The following is a 19079-nucleotide window of genomic DNA, read 5'->3' as shown; positions in this document are numbered from 1 at the left end:
ATTATTTTCTAGGAACCAGGGAGACAGACGTTGCGTTCGCTGAGGTCACTGATGATGCACTTTGGAAAGATGAACTGAATGAGTCCATCCATGTGCAATACCAGCAGTGGACCAGCCTTCCTCTCTGGTGCTGACAGAGGAACCCAGCCTCAAGCCATGGCAAAACTGAGTATGGATTTTGAGAGCTTTCCAGATGGCCACCTGACTGTCATGCTCATTGATTCATGCACCTGGTTTCCGATGGTGGAGCTGGTAGTATCTATGGCATTCACACATGTCAAGCCTGTGCTAGAGAAAACATTTGCCCTGCTGGGTCTCCCTGATGAAGTCAGAACTGATAACAGACCACCATTTCACTGCAGAGATTATAGGAGTATATGGCCTCCCTAGCGATCTCGCACAGAAGGATCACTGTTGGAAGGTGGGTCACTAGTTGTGTGGCCTGCACCTTGGGTCCGCACTCCACCCCTACTGTGAACTAAACACCCCTTTGTAACAATTGACTCTCATAGGGTAGCGTTACAGAGCAGTCCAAGGCTTACTCAAAGAAGGTGCTGTGGGCTAGTAATTGCCATACACGAGCACACAAGAATAACACTCGATAAATGATTGTCCAGTCTGTACTTTTGCTTTTGATAAAGTAAAAGTGTATTTATTACACACACACTACTCAATACTATGCAACAATTTACAAATATACACACGTTGATGGAATTACTTTTAGATGACATAACATAATCATTGCAGTCTCCACTGAGGGGAAATATAATCCAACAACCCTCATGACAAAACAGTTACTTGTATCACCATGCAATATATGACTGTAATTTGGAGAGAGAGCACGTAAATCTTGCAATAGAGTACATCTACTTTGATAAAAGGTGGCGGTCAGACTCATTACTCAAATAGGCATGAACAAGAACTAGTACAGGCATGTTGGAATACTTGATGCTGTTAGGATTACTTTCAGATTAATTTCAGATTACTCTTGATAACATTGTGTAACCCCATCCTGCACCCCTAGAGAATGCTTTATAGGATGACCTTTCACAAGCCATACTATTGGTCGCCAGTCTGGGACCACACACTCCCAGAATACGTTTAGCATAACAGGCTATAAATTCACCTAGTGCTGTAAAAACCCTTGCAATTACAACCTCTTGCCACTAGAGGGCACAGCTCCACAAGCACAGAACAAAAGTTCTAACAAACCTATGCTTTACAATGCTTTGGAACCCTTGAGGGCTTATAATTCTCTTGTCCCACCCAACCTAAGGTGGGGACATAAACTTGGCGGTGGGGGGAATCTGCGCTGCACCTGCAGCTCCCCCTATCTCTGAGTGTTCTGTTTGTGGTGACCCCATCTTCCTGGGGCCACCACAAGCTGGAAAGGGGCCAAAACACAGTTGTGCCTTGCAAGGCATTGTGAGGCAGTGTGCATATGAGATGAGCTGCTTTCCTGCTAAGCTGGAGAGAGGCGCGATGCCGCCGTGGTTGGATCACCAGCTAGGGTGCCCGGTCCTACGCGGATATCCCCCTACATGAGGTAAGTGGTCCCACATGGGGGAGCAGTGCAGGGAGGCCACCACTGGCTTCTCCCACCAGCTCCCAACCCAGCCAGCATCTCCAGGTGCTACCATGGGACCCAGCCTGCCATATGGTGTCTGTCCGCTCCTGCGGGCAGACACATGCAGCTGCTGTGGCTGGGTGGGCCACCTGGGAGAATGCAGCAGCACTTGCATCTACTCTTCTGCACCCTCGGAGCCCTGGGATGGGGTCAAGGCCCCCCTCACCTTCACGGGGAGTACAACAGCACTTCCCGACTTCCTCTTCTTCAAAGGGCCCCAGGATATGGCCCAGGGCCACATTGGCCATCTTCATGGGGGCTCGATGGTGCCCCACAACTTCTTCTTTGGTGTGGGGCCCGGGGATGGGGTCTGGGGCACCTCTGGCATTTTTTCATAGGGAGCAGCTCCACCTTTGTCCTTGGCCCCAGACCCTCCCTCAGCCGGCAGCCATCTTCGTTGGGGACGCAACGGCATCCCCCAGCTTCACGTCCCTGTGGGGACTTGGGATGGGGTCTGGGTCCCTCTACTGCGCCTTCCCCGGAGGTGCAATGCCACCCCTCCAACTTTACTTTGGGTCCACTGACCTGCCCACAACTTTGCAGGGAGCGTGACGCGCTCCCTGAGTTTGCTTCTTCGTGAGTCAGCCCCTGGCTCACCCCAGGGGCGTGGTCTGGAACAGTGGCAGGGAGAACCATGCTCTTCGCCGTTTGTTCGGAGAAGGTCAAATGTCGCAGACCTTCTCTGAGTGATATCTCGGGCCCCTAAGGGCCAATTTGGACATCATTTCACTCCTGGTGGCGAACCCTTGCCACCAGGAACACTTTCATTAGGCCTCCTGGCCTAGAAGGTTTCCAAACTGTAGGGAGCCAGTCCCACTGTCTCCCTGCACCAGCCTTTCCTTTTGGTCCCTTCCTTTTTTTCTGGGCTGCGCGCTGCCCTTGCACCAGCCCACTCTTTCCCCCACCCACTCCTCAGGAGGGGTAAGGAGGCAAGCATACCTGGCCCTGGCATGCGCCTCACTGGGTCTGAAATCATTCAGAGTCCCTGCCCCAGTGGGCAGTCATGGGGTTAAGCTTTCCAGTTGTCCATGACACCCGTCCTCAGTCCCAGTGTTCTGCAGAGAAGCACAGCCAAGAGAGAAAGCCCTCCCCTGCGCAAGACCTTTTAAATGGGGGCAGAGGTGACCAGATGGTCTGCACCTCTGGCCTGTCCAGATGCGCCACATCACTTCTTTGCCCCTTCCCCTCCTTCCTGCACAATCTTCTGGGATAGGTGAAAATGGCATCGACCTGGAGTTAGTTGCCACATGTGCCCTGAAAGTCTCCGCACCTCCTCCCTGACATTCTTTCCAGGGCCTCTCCGGCCAGTTCCTGGCACAGGGTGACAGCTAGCTGATTGATGCAAGGCCTTGACCAGGCAGCTGGACAGAGCAGTAGTTGGCCCTAATCCTGAGCTGAGTAAGAGAAAGATGACATTCCTGAATGACCCATAAGTTGTACAACTATGCTTTTAGAACCTACTGCATTATGCGTTTCATACAGGTTACGGTGTACATTGGTGTGACTCTGATCTCAGTGGACCCTAGGGGGATGGAGTTGCGTCTTAGGCCATCCTTTCCATTGACATTTAATAGAATGCTCATACAATGAAAAGACAGTAAGCACCCTGATGTTGACATTTAATGGAGTGTCCCTACAGTGAAAACACAGTAAGCACACTGACTATTCCAGACATGTGTACGCCCATCTCATGCGGCCTACTACAGGTTACGACCCACTCTGCATAATTCCTTCTGTGCCAGGCTACCTAAGCGCAGTTCTTGGGCTGCTCACGCCAGGAATCCTCCCCATGCACCCCTTATACAGGTGCACCCCTGCGGATGTCAGCTGGCTCCCACCTGAGCTGTGTGTGTAAGAGGCTTAGGAGAAACGGTGGACCACCAATGAGAAGGCAAGCCAAAGAATACATGCCTGGGGTCCTGATCTTTCTGGGGTGATCGGTGGTGATGAAAGATCAACACCCCAGGTAGAAGTCTAGGACTCACTATGAGCCCGAGACGTGGGAAACAACCAAAGTTGATGGCACCATGGTCACCATTCAGAGAGCAGGGCAGAATGTGGTAGGCAATGTGTCATGATTCAACATTCTCAGAGGGTGTCCGACCGATGAGTGGGAGAATGAAGATGGGAGCCCCTCAGCAGGCGTGACTGAGGCAGAGGAGAACCGTGCACCTCATGAATGAGCCAGGTGCTCCAGGTCTGAAGGGGTCCTGTCATATGACAGTACCTCCAACGTGCTTTGACCTCTGACCCCCAGGGCCACAGACTATGCTTCCAGCAATGATCAGGTCATTCTGGCACCCTTCAATCAGAAGTATGGCATGCCTGGCTCCTAGTCAGAGGTTGAGAATCTTTGGTGGTCATTATGCTTTTGTTGGTCACCTGACTGCCATGGCGGCGATGGTGGTAAGTCTGCCACCAGGCCGGCGGTGAAGACAGCCACATTACGACTTGGCGGTTTGGCCGAAGCCAAACCACCAAAACCCCGCCCGTACGGGAGGAGAGCACCTCTGGCCCGGTGGTAGCTTTGAGACCGCCGGCGGTATATTGACCCAGCAGACTGCCAGGCTTTCTGTGGCAGTCTCCCCACTATGAAAATCCTGGCAGTAATGCACCCAGTGACAGGAATCTCCATTCCTCTCGCTGGCACCCTTCCTCCTACGTCCACACAAATGCACGCACCCTCCACCAAACTTCCATGCACATGCAAACACCCTCCCCCACTTCCACTCACATGCATGCACCCTCCTCCCACTTCCACACACAAGCACGCACTGTCCCCCCACTTCCACACACATGCACACACCCTCCTCACTTCCAACCTCTCACAACCACACACATACACACCCCACTCCGCAATCATGTACACCCCCACTACATCCATTCCCGCACTCCCCCCACTGCATCCAAACACTCCACCTCTCTGCATTAATTCACACACTCCCCCTCTCCGCATTCATGCACACACGCAGACACTGCATTCATTCACGCACCCAGATACCCCCATTGGCACACATACACACACCCAGACACTACTAGTCCCACACATACATGCACCCACACACCACATCCATTCACACACCCACACACCCCCATTCGCACACATAAACACATCCTGACACCCCAATTCGCATACATCCATGCATCCAGACCACACACATGCACCCAACACCCCCATGCCCACTTTTTGGATGATCAACTTACCTTTTCCGGTGAGGTGATGGACTGGGAGGGGATGGTTCCTAGCGTTCTCCTCCTCCAGCACCACTGACAGGACTCCGCCGTGGCATGGCGTGGGGTGCTGGTGGTGGAATAGCCTCTCTTCCTCCATGGACCAGGCCGACGGGTCAGATTTACGCCCGGATTTCGGCCCGTAAATCCTACTTAACTCGAAAAATGGCAGTCGTTGGGTGGTCTGTTGGTGGCAGCAGCTTCGGCGGTCTTAGAAAAAGAACGCCGAAGTCGTAATGACCACCTTTTTCTGTCAAGTATGAAGCCATGTGGTGTTGGTGCAAAGTTTCACTAAAAGAAGGGAAATATGTAGAGGCCACTCGGCCTCTAATATAATTTGTTACAGCCCTCACCCCATGGGCCGGGCTCGGCCCAAGGGTATAAATAAATGGACGCCAGGTCGCTCGTGGCCTTTGCCACTCTGTATGAACATGTGTAGGTGTGACATTCATTTATGCGCGCCACAACCAGGCCCTGCACGTGGCCAACGGGTAGCTAACAGCGTGCACCACAGGGAGAGGCTTTTATACTTTGGAAAGGGTCGGGCATAGAGGACTCATGAGTAAGGAATCTAAGCGAGAGAAGGACTTGGAGTAATGCAATTACCGTAAGTAATAGAAGCATTATCCATTGAGCCTGCATCAGCAATATCGCCAGCTCGTTAGAGGCAACAGCACAAGACCTTTTTGCTCTCATCTTTTAATATCACCTCATTGACCTCCTAATTTACTCTGTTTTCCTTCCAGTTAGAACTCTCTTCAAAGTGTCGTGCATTATTTCAATAGCCCAGCAACAGGATCCCAGTCCTATGAGCAGTGCTGTTTTTCTGCAGTTTATAGTGACTGACCGCCACCCAGTGGAATTGTGTGGTATTATTGCACGGGCATTAAAAGCTTATAAAATATTAAAAGTATTTCTCAACGTGGAAAAGTGCAGTGATTAGCGCACTTCTTTCTGGTAAACACAAAACGTAAATTAAATCACAGTGGTTCGCTCACTTTATCTGAAAACCTTGATCATTTTGTTTCACGGTAATAACACTTAGATATAGTGCAGGTCCTTGTGCAGTGATTCTCACTCCCTGGCCTGGTAAATACTGTAATTTAGCGATAGTAGTTTTCAACAGCTAGTGTGTTAATGGATTAATGGAAGGTAGCTACTTTCATTGCGCAGAGTCATTGCGTATTTCATTTTAAGAAGCCTTCCCTTCAAGTCGCAGGGGCATTGAATAAAACCTACGGCATCAAGCAAAACCATATCTTCACTCTCAGTAAAAGTAGTGCTGGTAGGGTGTGCCATGCTGAAAAATCAGCACAATGGCAGTACATATTGCACAAGCGCATGGCCATTTTCTTTTGTCTGCTCCTGCCTAGTTTTCTCAGTGCTGCTTTTCTTTCCCAACCTTTCCAATCCAAACGTATCCTCCCCATTTGATCACTCTTCTCCCAATCCCACCTTTTCCTTACTTATTTTTTTTATTGTCTGGCTTTGCCTGTGTGTATTTACATTTCTGTAGGTGTTTTTTTTGTACTTTGGTTTTGATTTCCTTTATTGACCTGTCATCTCTGTCCTCCTGTTTCCTTCCCATCCAAGTCTGACTCCGTCCCATCCCAAATAATGGCAGAAGAAGGTAACACCACTTGCACCCTTTGTGGGCAACATTGGCAAACCAGAAAGTGCCGCCTCACCCGATCTTCAGAGAGATGGAGGTGGCTGCACTTTTCTGAGTGCAGCACCACTTCCCCTACATGTTGGCGGCAGGTCTGGTAAGGGCTGTGCCTTGTGGGAGCGTCAGGTGCTCTGGGGGTGAGTGCGACGATGTCTGCCTTTCCACACCAGCATCAAGCACACCCAGCAGCAGCTAACACACCCCGGAACAGTGATCCGGGACATGAAACAGAACCTGTTCAACCTGCTAGGTGTCAAGTTTGTGGGGCTTGGTAAGTAATATTTTTGTTTTCTAAAGATTCTAATATTATTATTTTTCTTAAGCAGCATGATCAGTTATAAAAATTTCACGCAGCACAGGCCAGCAAGACAACTTGCTGTGCTGTGCTCTGCTGTGCTGCGTCAAAGCAGACGGCAAAAATGCAACATATTTATTTATCAAGATATGTTGCGTTCCTGTTCTCCCCCTGCTCTGCTACACAGAGTGCTGCCTAGCGGCAATGCGAGCACTCCTGGGTGCAAGGGTGCCATGTTACATGACACCCTTGTTTCATTTTGTGCAGGAAAGGGCGCCTCCTTACCGGCAAGGGTAATAAAAACCCTTGATAAAGCTGGGGCCTGGCAAACAGAGTAGTGGTGCATGGTTCCAGCCTGACAGAGAGGGTGTAAGGCCATAGGAATGATGTGGACATCAAGCGAGTGACAATGCCAGGATTCTGTTCCAGTGTGGTTTAGCTAGATGCTAACTTGGGCTGATTCTCTGGAATTCAACTCATGTCACTTCACAATAGTAATATATCACAGGTAGCTCATTAGAGTCCCAATCTCCCTGATGTGCAGTACGCAAAGGGAGACCAACTTGACCCACCAAAGCAAAGATCATTAATTGAAATGCATGAATAGTTCAAAATGTAATTTTAGGTTAGGAAACTAGTAATAGGCTACCAGATTTAAAAAGTACAATGCTGTGTGTTAGAAATGTGGTCTTTGGTTGACAGTCAGGTTACCCCCTGTTCAAGCAAGGACCCTCACTCTAGCCAGGGTAAAACAGAATCACCCTCAGCTAACCCCTGCTTACCCTCTTGGTAGCTTGGCAGAGCAGTAGGCTTAACTTCAGAGTGCTAGGTGTAAAGTATTTGTACCAACACAAACAGTAACTGAATGAAAACACTACAAAATGACACAACACCATTTTAGAAAAATAGGAAATATGTATCTAAACAAAATAAGACCAAAACTACATAAATTTGACATACACAAGTCAAGTTATGAATTTTTAAAGATTAAACTCAAAAATAGCGCTTAGAAAGACAAAATGCTTCGATGAGGTGTTAAAAAGGCGTCGTGACGCAGTCGTTCCCAACAAGCCGACACCAGTGGTGCTGGACACGGAGTCACGTAGATCCCTAAGTACAGTACCTTTGGTGAAGAGTGAAAACAAGTCGATGCGCGAAGTCAGGAATCACGGCGACTATGCGAAACGTTGAATCCACGCACTTCGAGCGGCATCGGTCACGACGTGGTGCGGTGACTTCCACTGAGTCACAGACTTCAGCGGGGCTGCAGTGGCGTCGGGCCTGCGAAGGTCATCGCGTTCCAGCAAAGATCACGGAGTGGGTTGCAGGCAGCGTCACCGGATTCAGCAGTGGCGTAAGTCCAACGTCGTCCGAAGTCGATTTCCTTGGATATCCACTAGCTTTCCTTTCAAGGGCCCAGGGACTGGCTAGGGCACCACTTGTCAGAGCAGGAGTCTCTCCAGGGACTCCAGGTGCTGGCAGAGAGAAGTCTTTGCTGTCCCTGAGACTTCAAACAACAGGAGGCAAACTCTAAATCAAGCCCTTGGAGATTTCCTCACAAGATGGAAGGCACACAAAGTCCAGTCTTTGCCCTCTTACTCTGGCAGAAGCCTCAACTGCAGGATAGCTCCACAAAACACAGTCACAGACAGGGCACCACTTCTCCTCAGCTCTTCAGCTCTTCTCCCGGCAGAGGTTCCTCTTGATGTCCAGAAGAGATCCTAAAGTCTGTGTTTTTGGGTGCCCTTCTTATACCCAATTTCTCCTTTGAAGTAGGCCTAAAGTAGTGTCTTTTGAATGTGAAATCCTGCCTTGCCCAGGCCAGGCCCCAGACACTCACCAGGGGGTCGGAGACTGCATTGTGTGAGGACAGGCACAGCCCTTTCAGGTGTAAGTGACCACTCCTCCCCTCCCTCCTAGCACAGATGGCTCATCAGGAAATGCAGACTACATTCCAGCTCCCTTTGTGTCACTGTCTAGCGTGAGGTGCAACCAGCCCAACTGTCAAACTGACCCAGACAGGGAATCCACAATAGGCAGAGTCACAGAAATGATATAAGCAAGAAAATGCTCACTTTCTAAAAGTGGCATTTTCAAACACACAATCTTAAAATCAACTTTACTAAAAGATTTATTTTTAAATTGTGAGCTCAGAGACCCCAAACTCCACATGTCCATCCGCTCCCAAAGGGAATCTACAGTTTAATCAGATTTAAAGGTAGCTCCTATATTAACCTATAAGAGGGACAGGCCTTGCAACAGTGAAAAATGAATTAAGCAATATTTCACTGTCAGGACCTATAAAACACATTACTATGGGGGTCATTCTGACCCTGGCGGTCCATGACCGCCATTGCGGAGGGCGGCGGAAGCACCGCCAACAGGCTGGCATTGCTTCCTGGGGGATTCTGACCGCGGCGGTAAAGCCGCGGTCAGAAAAGGGGAGCCGGCGGTTTCCCGCCGGTTTCCCGCTGGCCCAGGGTATCCGCCATGCAGCACCGCCATGGGGATTCCGACCGCCTTCCCGCCAGCCTGTTTCTGGCGGTGTCCACCGCCAGAACCAGGATGGCGGGAACGGGTGCCGTGGGGCCCCTGGGGGCCCCTGCACCGGCCATGCCAGTGCACCCGTCACACCCCTGCAACTCCGCCGGCTCCATTCCGAGCCTGCTTCATTGTTGAAGGGGCTTTCCCGCTGGGCCGGCCGGCGGTCTTCTGGCGGTCGCCCACCGGCCCCGCGGGAAAGCCAGAATGGCCGCCGCGGTCTTTTGACCGCGGAGCGGTCTTTCGGCGGGAACCGCTTGGCGGGCGGCGACCGCCAACCGCCGCGGTCAGAATGACCGCCTATATGTCCTACCTTAACCATACACTGCACCCTGCCCTTTGGGATACCTAGGGCCTACCTTAGGGGTGTCTGACATGTAAGAAAAGGCAAGGTTTAGGCCTGGCAAGTGGGTACAGTTGCCATTCGAATTTACAGTTAAAACTGCACACACAGACACTGCAGTGGCAGGTCTGAGACATGATTACAGAGCTACTTATGTGGATGGCACAACCAGTGCTGCAGGCCCACTAGTAGCATTTGATTTACAGGCCCTGGCACCTCCAGTGCACTTTACTAGGGACTTACTAGTAAAGCAAATATGCCAATCATGGATAAACCAATCAACAATACAATTTACACAGAGAGCATATGAACTTTAGCACTGGTTAGCAGTGGTAAAGTGCTCAGAGTTCAAAAACCAACAGCAACAGGTCAGAAAAAATAGGAGGCAAAAAGATTGGGGATGACCCTGCATAAGCACAAAAGTCCAACACTGTGCCTGTCAAAATGTTTTTGTTGAGCTCACCACTGATCATTGTTCTTTTTATCTTCTTTATTCCTTTCATAAGCACCCAAAGACAAGGGGGCATCTGGGTAAGCAGTTGCTATCAGCTCCGTGGCAGGTGGGACAATGACCACCACCAGCACCGCAGCCATGGCAGATGCTTCTGCTGGCCCTAGTATGCTGTATTTATTATTATTTCTTACTTTTAATTATTCCCACTAGTAAAATTATAGCCTTGCGTATTTGTACTATTTACTTTTTTCAACTCCCCTATCTAATGTTTGTTATCCCTTCATTTACTTGTAATTTCTATATTTCCTGTTTCCACAGCTGATTTTCTACTGTCTATAGCTTTCTTCTGCTCCCTTTTTTAGTTAGCTTTCCCTCTTTTACATGTCTTGTGTGGACTTTTAAGAGGGTAGATTTTTGGTACCGTAAAGAGGCCAAGTGTTCACCAAACGTTGGTTGAGAAGACCTTCTTGATCAAACAGTCAAACGTACAGGGACAAAGGTTGAGTGGTCATGGAGCCCCAATGTTGTCTTATACTACCAGTGTCCATGATAGTACAGCATAGCAGAAATGTAATAACATGACCAACTAATAACATATGTCCTTCATTCCCTTCCAATCCTTCATTGCATTTCTCTTTTATCCTTTCATAGATCTATCCCTCTCTTAGGAAAAAAACATTTTTGATAGATTTGACTACCTGCTTTTCAAAATGTTGTCAACCAACAAACCTTCCAAATTGATCCCTTTGATAGAATATACTAATAAATTGCTAACTTAACTATAGTGAGATATTGCTGTTGTACCTTGTGCAAAATAAATATTTACTTAGGTGACTAATCTGGGCGCATTATGATTTCTCTAGGTGTACAGCCAAAAGCACCAGCCAGCCAGGGACATTGGAGAGGGCACAGCAGGTCATGGGAGGAGGAGCAGTACCAGTGGTGGCAGGGAAAAGTGGTAAGTCACTCTGCTTTCTTTCTAACAGTACTGCATTTGCCAAGCAAGGCAACAAGGCAGCTATCCTGCTTAATAACTCCTTGTCTTTGGCATTTAACCACCTACAACTCCAGTGGGATTTAATTCAGTGGTGAAGTGTAGGCAGTGAAATGTGTGTCTGCTTCAGTCAACAATGTGGCACAATGACATCTGCAATGCATACAAACCGAAGACCCAGTCACTTACTAGTACCTCACTTCATGATTCTATCTTTCTGTCCCAGCAAACCCAAAAATGTCTATTCTATCTCGTCATGTGCTACATTTTTCTTTTCAAGTGACTTATTTTTCATGGCTTCCATTACAGATTTATGGTTCCAATTTTTTTCTTCTGGCAACCAATGTGACTAAGCAAAAGCATGGTACATGATTAATGGCACCCAGCTGTTCCATAGTTAAACTTTTACCTAGCTCAAACTCTATAACTTACCTTTCTGTAGACTCACTTTTCCCACTACTAAGTGAAGGCATTTGTTGAAAATAATTTGTGGTGGAGGCCATGGTGTAATGTGGGACCAAGTGTCTGATTTAGAGTTTGGTGGATGGGATACTCTTTAACAAACTTGACAAATAAAATATATCCCATTCGCCATACTAATGGGCATTGTTTATATTCTATGAACTGTCTACTGTACAGAATAACCCATCTGCTACAGTCTATGAGCCCTCTAAGTTTGGACTCAGGGTAGAATTGAAGAGGGGTTTTGAGAAGAGCAGTGCCCTTAGAATTAATTATAACAAGTTAATAAAATAACTTGCCCTCACAGATACTCCAAAAACATGCTGCAGAGTAGCAGACTCGCCAGCATGGCTCCATTAATGTTGCACATATAGTCAAATATTACTTGTGCAGCATATATATGTCTAACTCATTAATGGGAGCTAATTCATTTATCAACACGTAAGTGTCTTTTCAGTTTCAGAATTAAGTCCTTTGAAGTAAAATCACTTTTTGATTATGTTGGTGTTCAGGCTTAATTCCTTGTAATCAGTGATAATGCATTTTATGAAGCATGTGCAGGAAACTATTGGCCAGGTGACTAATTCTCACATCCAAATTAAATTTCAGTGACCCTAAGGGACCAGCAGTGCTCTGCTGCTGTGCCACTGTAGACAGTATATATCCTATACAGTCTGAGCATCACATTAATGTTTTTGTTTTACTAGCTTTATTTAGTTACTCCTGCTGCTGGAACTGACCAGCAACGATCCCAGGATGAGATAGCCACCCATCTTTGCACTACGCAGCATTGTGGCCTAGTGACGAGAGCAAGGCGTGTAGCCGTCCTCTGATTATGTCACCCATTATACTGTACCATGTCTTTTCCCGCTAGAATTTCCCTACCTGAAATCTCCCTTGTTATGTGGTTATTCTTCAATAGTTTATTTACAACTTTCTGCAGTCCAGTATATCCCCCTACCTGAGTGGGAACAAAAACTGACAAATTCTGTTTGACTTTATTGCTTGATGAGATTTTGCAGCACCCACCCACCTACCAATGATACTACATACGAGTTAGTTACTGCCCTTGTCCTACCCTCTGTAACTATTGACTACCAATGGGGTCTGCCAACAACATACACAATATCTCAATCTTGTCTATCTCTCCTTCCTGAGGACAGCATCAGTAAGAAATTCTTAAATAGATTTTACCAAAATAGATTAATCAATACCTGTTACCTCTCTCAATCTCCCAAATCATTATTGCAGGGTTTCCTTAATGCTGGTTGTTACAGTGGGCTGGCACCAACAGGGAAGATATCATAATGCGGCATTCCACTCCGATCTTCTCAGAATGATACTTGCAAGGTGAACTCCAATTGTAGAATTATTCAGAAGGATTATCCATCACAGGCAACTAGACTGAAAGAAAACACAGAATTAGAAGGTGGTCCAACACTGAGACCACATGACAAAAAAGTCGCAAAACAGAAACTATCCATAGTTTTAGTAATTTCTAAGCAATCTGTGAAGCTGGTAACAATTTAATTTACTTTAAAAATGAAAAGTTAACTTACAAAAACCTTGAGTCAGTAGACAGGACTCAGGAGACGGTTACTTCCTGCTGCATAGATTTTGTAAGCAACACAAGGCCTAATTCACAAATGTGGAGTAAGTTATACTTTTGGTGTTACTTTACTCTGCAGTCTAAATTTATGACTAGTACCTTTTCCATCAATAACTTTACTTTATGAGCAGTCATTTTGTGAGTGGTAAATAACTCCTATCACTTTCAAAGGAAGTCATATTACTACTAGTTAGAAACTACGTTTAAAGTTATTGGTAGTATAGTTAACTGCAACAGTAAACCTAAGGTGTAACTTTACCTTTGTGAATCATGCAAAAGTACACACTTCTGGAACAGACATTGTTCCAAGGCTCTGCACCATAATGATGAGGTTTTTTCATGCCTGGGTGGGTTTAAAGACTGACATGAGCTATGGTTTAGTTAAGAAGATCCTGTAACAGTAAGTTGGTGCTACTCTTCAATAGATCAAACAACCTCGGGGAAGATGGTTAGGAGTTTCATGAATGGATGGGAACAGGGAGTTGGAGAAAGATGAGACAAAGACAAACACAACATTCATCAAGTCTATGAGAAACACATGGTCATCGCACCTGTTGGGGCAGGAATGGCACAGTTCAGTTACCAAATGCAAACATTTCTTTAGCCTCAGAGTCCGAAGTTATCTAATTATTCTGTTAGGTAGGTTTGACAAATACATAATAAGGAGAATCCACACAGTTCTGCAAATTGTTATTGCTATGAAAAGAAAAACAATACTGTATACAAATGTCAAAATGGATGGAGTATCTGCATTCTTCTTCTTGGAATGTACATTTTGGGTGCAGGACTTAATTGGTCCAGTAAGTAGAATTTTATGGAGCTTTCATGCAGAAAAAGAGATCTGTGGAACGCAAACAAGTAAATGTCAATATTTTAGAGTCAAGGAGAAGTTTAGCTTTATGGTGGATGAGAGTCAAGACGGCAGATCCTAGGCTTGTGCACTACAGTCATGTGTGATTACCTGAGAAGTGAGAATAATCTTTTACCACCATCCCTGACAAGTAGCTGCTTGTACCTAGCTGATCAATCTCACAAATGTCAATTGTCAATAACATTTAGCTGTGGGCGTCCATCATGTGACATGTGTCCAGTGACAGTCTTCTGCCAGACCACAACTGCTTAATGACAGGTTGACATTTGAGCCAACAAACTACTCAGCATTTTCAAAATAAATGCACCTCTCTCCAGTCCACAGTAGTAGGCCTCTTTGAAATATGTTGTTTCCTATTGAAGTAGATAGAAATTGTTCATAATTTTCTTTTTCTGGCTGTTTGGGTAGTCCCATCCTGACTGAAACCTGAGGCAAATGAGATAGATTTGTAGTGTTGAAGAACAGGATGAGCTAAAAAATGTGAACATTTTATCCAGTTTGGTTAACTAAACTGACTGGTCGCTGAAGAACCTGAAAAGGAAGACAAACAGGAAAGGAATGGGACAAGTAATTATAGTAAAAAGTGAAAGCAAGGCAATCATTCATGCAGAATCATCCATCAGGCCTGAAACATTACATATCAAGTTTACAAATTAATTGCAACACCCACCCAGCCACAACACAAACCCTCAATAACTCAATATATTACTCATTGGTCCATTAGTTACCTGTTTCAAGCATGGTGCACATATGTCTTTTGTATCTTCTCTACTCCCACCGAAGCAACTAACAATGTCAGTGTTTTATAAATAACAATCTTTACTAGCAGCTCAGCTAGGGGATGAAAAAAGGATAAGGATGAGAGGCATTTTCTTCATGTACTATAAGTGAATCGGAAAGCTTCTTCTGCGCACACTGGTCCATTTCTTTCATGTGAATAAATGGGGCTGCATTAGTCAGACACCAGATATATAAATGTCCTTCTATATCCCTTTTTTTGCAGAGCAGTTCAACAATCATATGCGAAAGTTCTTTTTTGTTCTACTTAGTCAGGGAAGTAGAGTTTGCCCTCAAACTCAGAAGCTTTGCCCAGAAGTTGATCAGTTAATACACCTGAGCCTGACCAATCGGTCTCCTCTACCTCATGTGCTGTTTCAGGAAAAGTGTAATCTTGATGCATGAAGTGTTTGTTTACTTTACTCATGATCAATCTCTCCACTTCTTGAGGTGAGAGGCTGGTCCTTCTTGACGGTGACAATTATGCCAGCAACACTGAACACATGCTCAAAAGACACCCTGGCTACCGGACAAGCCAGATACTTTACTGACAGTCTGCTGAGCTCTGGCCATTTTTGCATCTTTCCTTACCAGTAGACCAGTGGGTTTTGATCCTCTGAATAGTCACTGTTGCTGCTACTTGCTTGACTTCTGTTGCTTTCATCTCTGCACTTGACTTATGCCATGCCAATTAATACCACAACATTGTAGAGGCTCGGCCAGATTCTTCTGTTGCTGGTATTTCTGGTGATGATGGTTCAACCTCTCTGGAGGTTGAAGGCTGTAATCTAGAACTTCACCTCAGGCCTCTAACCTCCAGCTATTCTTCTTCTAAGTCTTTGATCGATCAACAATCCCAGGGGCATATTTATACTATGTTTGTGCAGAATTTGCGTAATTCTTATGACACAAATTTGGCACAAACTTAACTTCAAATTTAAATTTTTACGCTAAACACGTCTAGCGTCAAAATATTGGAGTTAGCACCATCTTATGGATGCGTGCACCTACCTTGCATCAATGAAATGCAAAGTAGGTGTTCCCATCTAAAAAATGGTGCTGACCCCACAGCCCCATATTTATCCCCCATGCTAAAATGACACACGGGTGACCTGGGTCAGACCAGGCGTAAGGGGACTCGTGGACCCATTTACATGGTTAAACACCATGGATTGGAACCAGAGGCACCCACCCAAGCCCCAGAAATGCCCCCATCCACACCAGAGGAACACCAGAGGATGGGGGACCCCATCCCAGGTAAGTAGGGTAAGTATGGGTAAGTATTAAAAAAAAATGTAAGTGCCATTGGGGGCCCTGACATGGTCCTCCTGCTGGCACTGGTGCAATGGCCATGCCCAGGGTCCCCTGGTCCCCTGGTCCCCTGTACTGGCCATTGGGACGGTGAGCATGACTTCTGTCTTTTATAAGACAGGTGTCATGTGGTGTGGATGGTTTTGTTTCAGGAAATGACGCTAGGCTGGTTAACAAATTTTTTTTTGCCTCTAACCAGCCTAGTGCCATTTTTTGGGGCAAACCTCCCTTCACCCATACCACCACCCCCACCTGGCAAAAAGTATAAATATGGGCCCAAGCCTTATAAATTGAATGATCCCCTTCTGAAAAAGGACTGAAAGTGGCCATAATGTTTTATGTACTGAGAATCAAGTATTGTGGCACATATGTACTGTTTGGAGGACACAATTTCTCTTTTCAGTCTTGGATTAATAGCCAAGCAAATGATTAAGATCTGAACAAACTCATATGCTTGTTTATTCACACCAAACCTTTGCAACACCTTATTCAACTGGGCCTGTAGCAGATGCAACAACGGGATGGCTTGGCTCATCACTGTTAGAAAATGGGTCTGTCGCTGCTAGAGGTATGCCCCCTGTCCAAGTAGGGAGCACAGTCCTAGTCAGGGTAAGTCAGTTAGACACCATAAATTAACCTGTGCCCACCCTCTGTTAGTTTGGCACAGAGCAGGCATGTTTAACTTAGGAGGAAATGTGTAAAGACTCCACATAGACATAGATTATATTTATATGAGTAAAACAAGACTAAAACAACAACAATCCAATAAGTACAAGACAAGATATGAAATTTTAAAGAATATCTGCACTAGACTGTTGTAAATCCAAAGTTCAGGCCTACTGCGATAGAGCGTGAGCTGGGTACAGGGATCAACTTGTCCCACTGAAACTGTACCTTTGGTGGAGACTTGCGTCGACATAAAGGATCCAATGCAAGGAGCAGAGGAGGTGATGCAGAGACTATAATTCGGTTCTGATACTCGCAATCGGGTGATGCGTTGTCAAGGTGCGGTGTTGAACCCTTTACAATGAAGTATATGTGTTATAGTCAAGCTGTGCAGATGGTGATGCCAAAGGTGATGCGCAGAGACAGATGGAAATGCATTATTCCGGCACAGTCAGGGATTCAAAGTTCTCATCCTCAGCAGCAGCAGTGAGTCATCAGTGCCAAGGTGAGATGCGTGGGCCCGATCAGTTCAGTGGTGGCAATGCATCAACCTTGAGAGTTGCAGTAAAGAAGAACCCATTTCCAAGTGCCCAGGACTGGATTGATACAGGCAGGGCAGGACTTACAGGTGGCAGAGTCCAGATACTTCAGGGAAGTTGCAGGCAATCTTGATGTCCCTGAGACTGCAGAACAGAAGAAAAGCCAGCAAGCCCTAGGAGTCCCTTGGTTCTTGGGATGTAGCGACTCAAGCAGGTAGCAGGCACACAGGGCTTAAGAGCAGAAAAATGGCAACTTTCTAAAAGTGGCATTTTTATAGTTGTAATCATAAATCCATCCTTACAATTCAGGAGGATTTATTATTACAAGTCCATAGGTGTCAAACAGGACACTCATACCCCTTCTCAATCAGGAATTACACTTAATAAATGTATTAAGCAATCCCCAATGCTATCCGATGAGTAGGATAGGCCTCACAGTAGTGAAAAATAAATTTGGGAGTTTTTCACTACTAGGACATGAGAAACTAAAAAACGTATATGTCCTGACTTTTACTCACATCAAACCCTGCCCTATGGGCTACCTAGGGCCTACATTAGAGGTGTCTCATATGTAATAAGTCGATGTGACAGTGACAGTGACACTGCACATACAGGCGTTTCAGTGCCAGGTCTATGACATGTTTGAAGGGTTAGTTAAGTGGGTGGCACAATCAGTGCTGCAAGCTCACTAGTAGCATTTAATTTACAAGCCCTGGGAAAATAAAGTGAACTTTACTAGGGACCTAAAAGTAAATTAAATACGCCAATTGTTAATACAGCAATAAAGTGCCCAGAGTTTTAATGCCAAAAAGCAGATCAACAAAAGTGAGGCAAAGCAGGAAAAAAGTTTGGGTTAAGCACACCCTAAGGCTGTCAGGTCTAACAATAATACTGTTCTCCTTGCTGACTTTCCATGTGAAAACCTCAAAAAGAAGTAGCATTTGTGTGAGGCGTTTGACTAGCTCCAAGTTGTCCATCTCTATTGCCATGCTTTTCACAGTTGCATCCTCTCCTCTTTGAACACCATTGTTGGTGATCGGTCTGTACTATTCAAACAGACATTGCAATATATAGTTTGTTGAGTTCCAATGTGTTGGCACATCCTGTGTGAGGGTTTTAACCGGCACTGTATTAACACTCTGAATCATCCTCAACTGCTTCAGGGTTTTAAAAGAATGACTGAAATGAGTACAGATTCTTCTGCAGGCAGCCAGTGTGTGGTAACAAATCAAATTATGAGACCCCTGGGTCAAAGCCACTCCAGCACCACGCTGTTAAATTCTTCCAAAATCTTTACAGCTGTATGGGATTTCTCCATGGCAAACACTGGTACTGTTGCATGCAGCCAAAAGCCCTTAACACTTTCTTCAGCCCTATTATCTGCAGATAGTTGTTGTCTAATCCCCATAAAAGAGATCTAGTGTGCAGTGATCTACATGTAATCAGTTGTTTGACAACTGGTCCACATGTCTGTTGTCAGGTGGATAGTGTTAACAGCACACTAGTGCATAACTTGGCCAAACAATTGTAGCACATCATTATAAAGCACTGGAACAGCAACTCTGGCAAAATAGGTCCAGCTGGGACCCTTCCATTTCGGGCAGATGGCTGCTACAAATTCTAAAAATCGCACTCCTTCCACAAAAGAAAAAGAGAGGCGGTCCAGCACTAACATCGTAGCCAGCTTCCT

The 19079-nt window shown here is 46.1% G+C and overlaps 1 long non-coding RNA gene across 1 annotated transcript in view; it reads left to right on the top strand.

Moving 5' to 3' along the window:
• The window catches only part of LOC138260823 (uncharacterized), a 134419-nt gene that overhangs the window by 46013 nt on the left and 69327 nt on the right, over window positions 1–19079 (top strand). Inside the window, exon 2 of the long non-coding RNA XR_011199015.1 lies at window positions 11024–11118. This is a non-coding gene — a long non-coding RNA (uncharacterized lncRNA). The remainder of the gene's footprint in view (window positions 1–11023; window positions 11119–19079) is intronic.

The sequence above is a fragment of the Pleurodeles waltl genome, chromosome 10, assembly GCF_031143425.1.
Source record: "Pleurodeles waltl isolate 20211129_DDA chromosome 10, aPleWal1.hap1.20221129, whole genome shotgun sequence".
Classification (NCBI taxonomy): domain Eukaryota; kingdom Metazoa; phylum Chordata; class Amphibia; order Caudata; family Salamandridae; genus Pleurodeles; species Pleurodeles waltl.
Note: the sequence above shows the minus strand (reverse complement) of the source record. Positions and strands in the feature narration are given on the sequence as shown.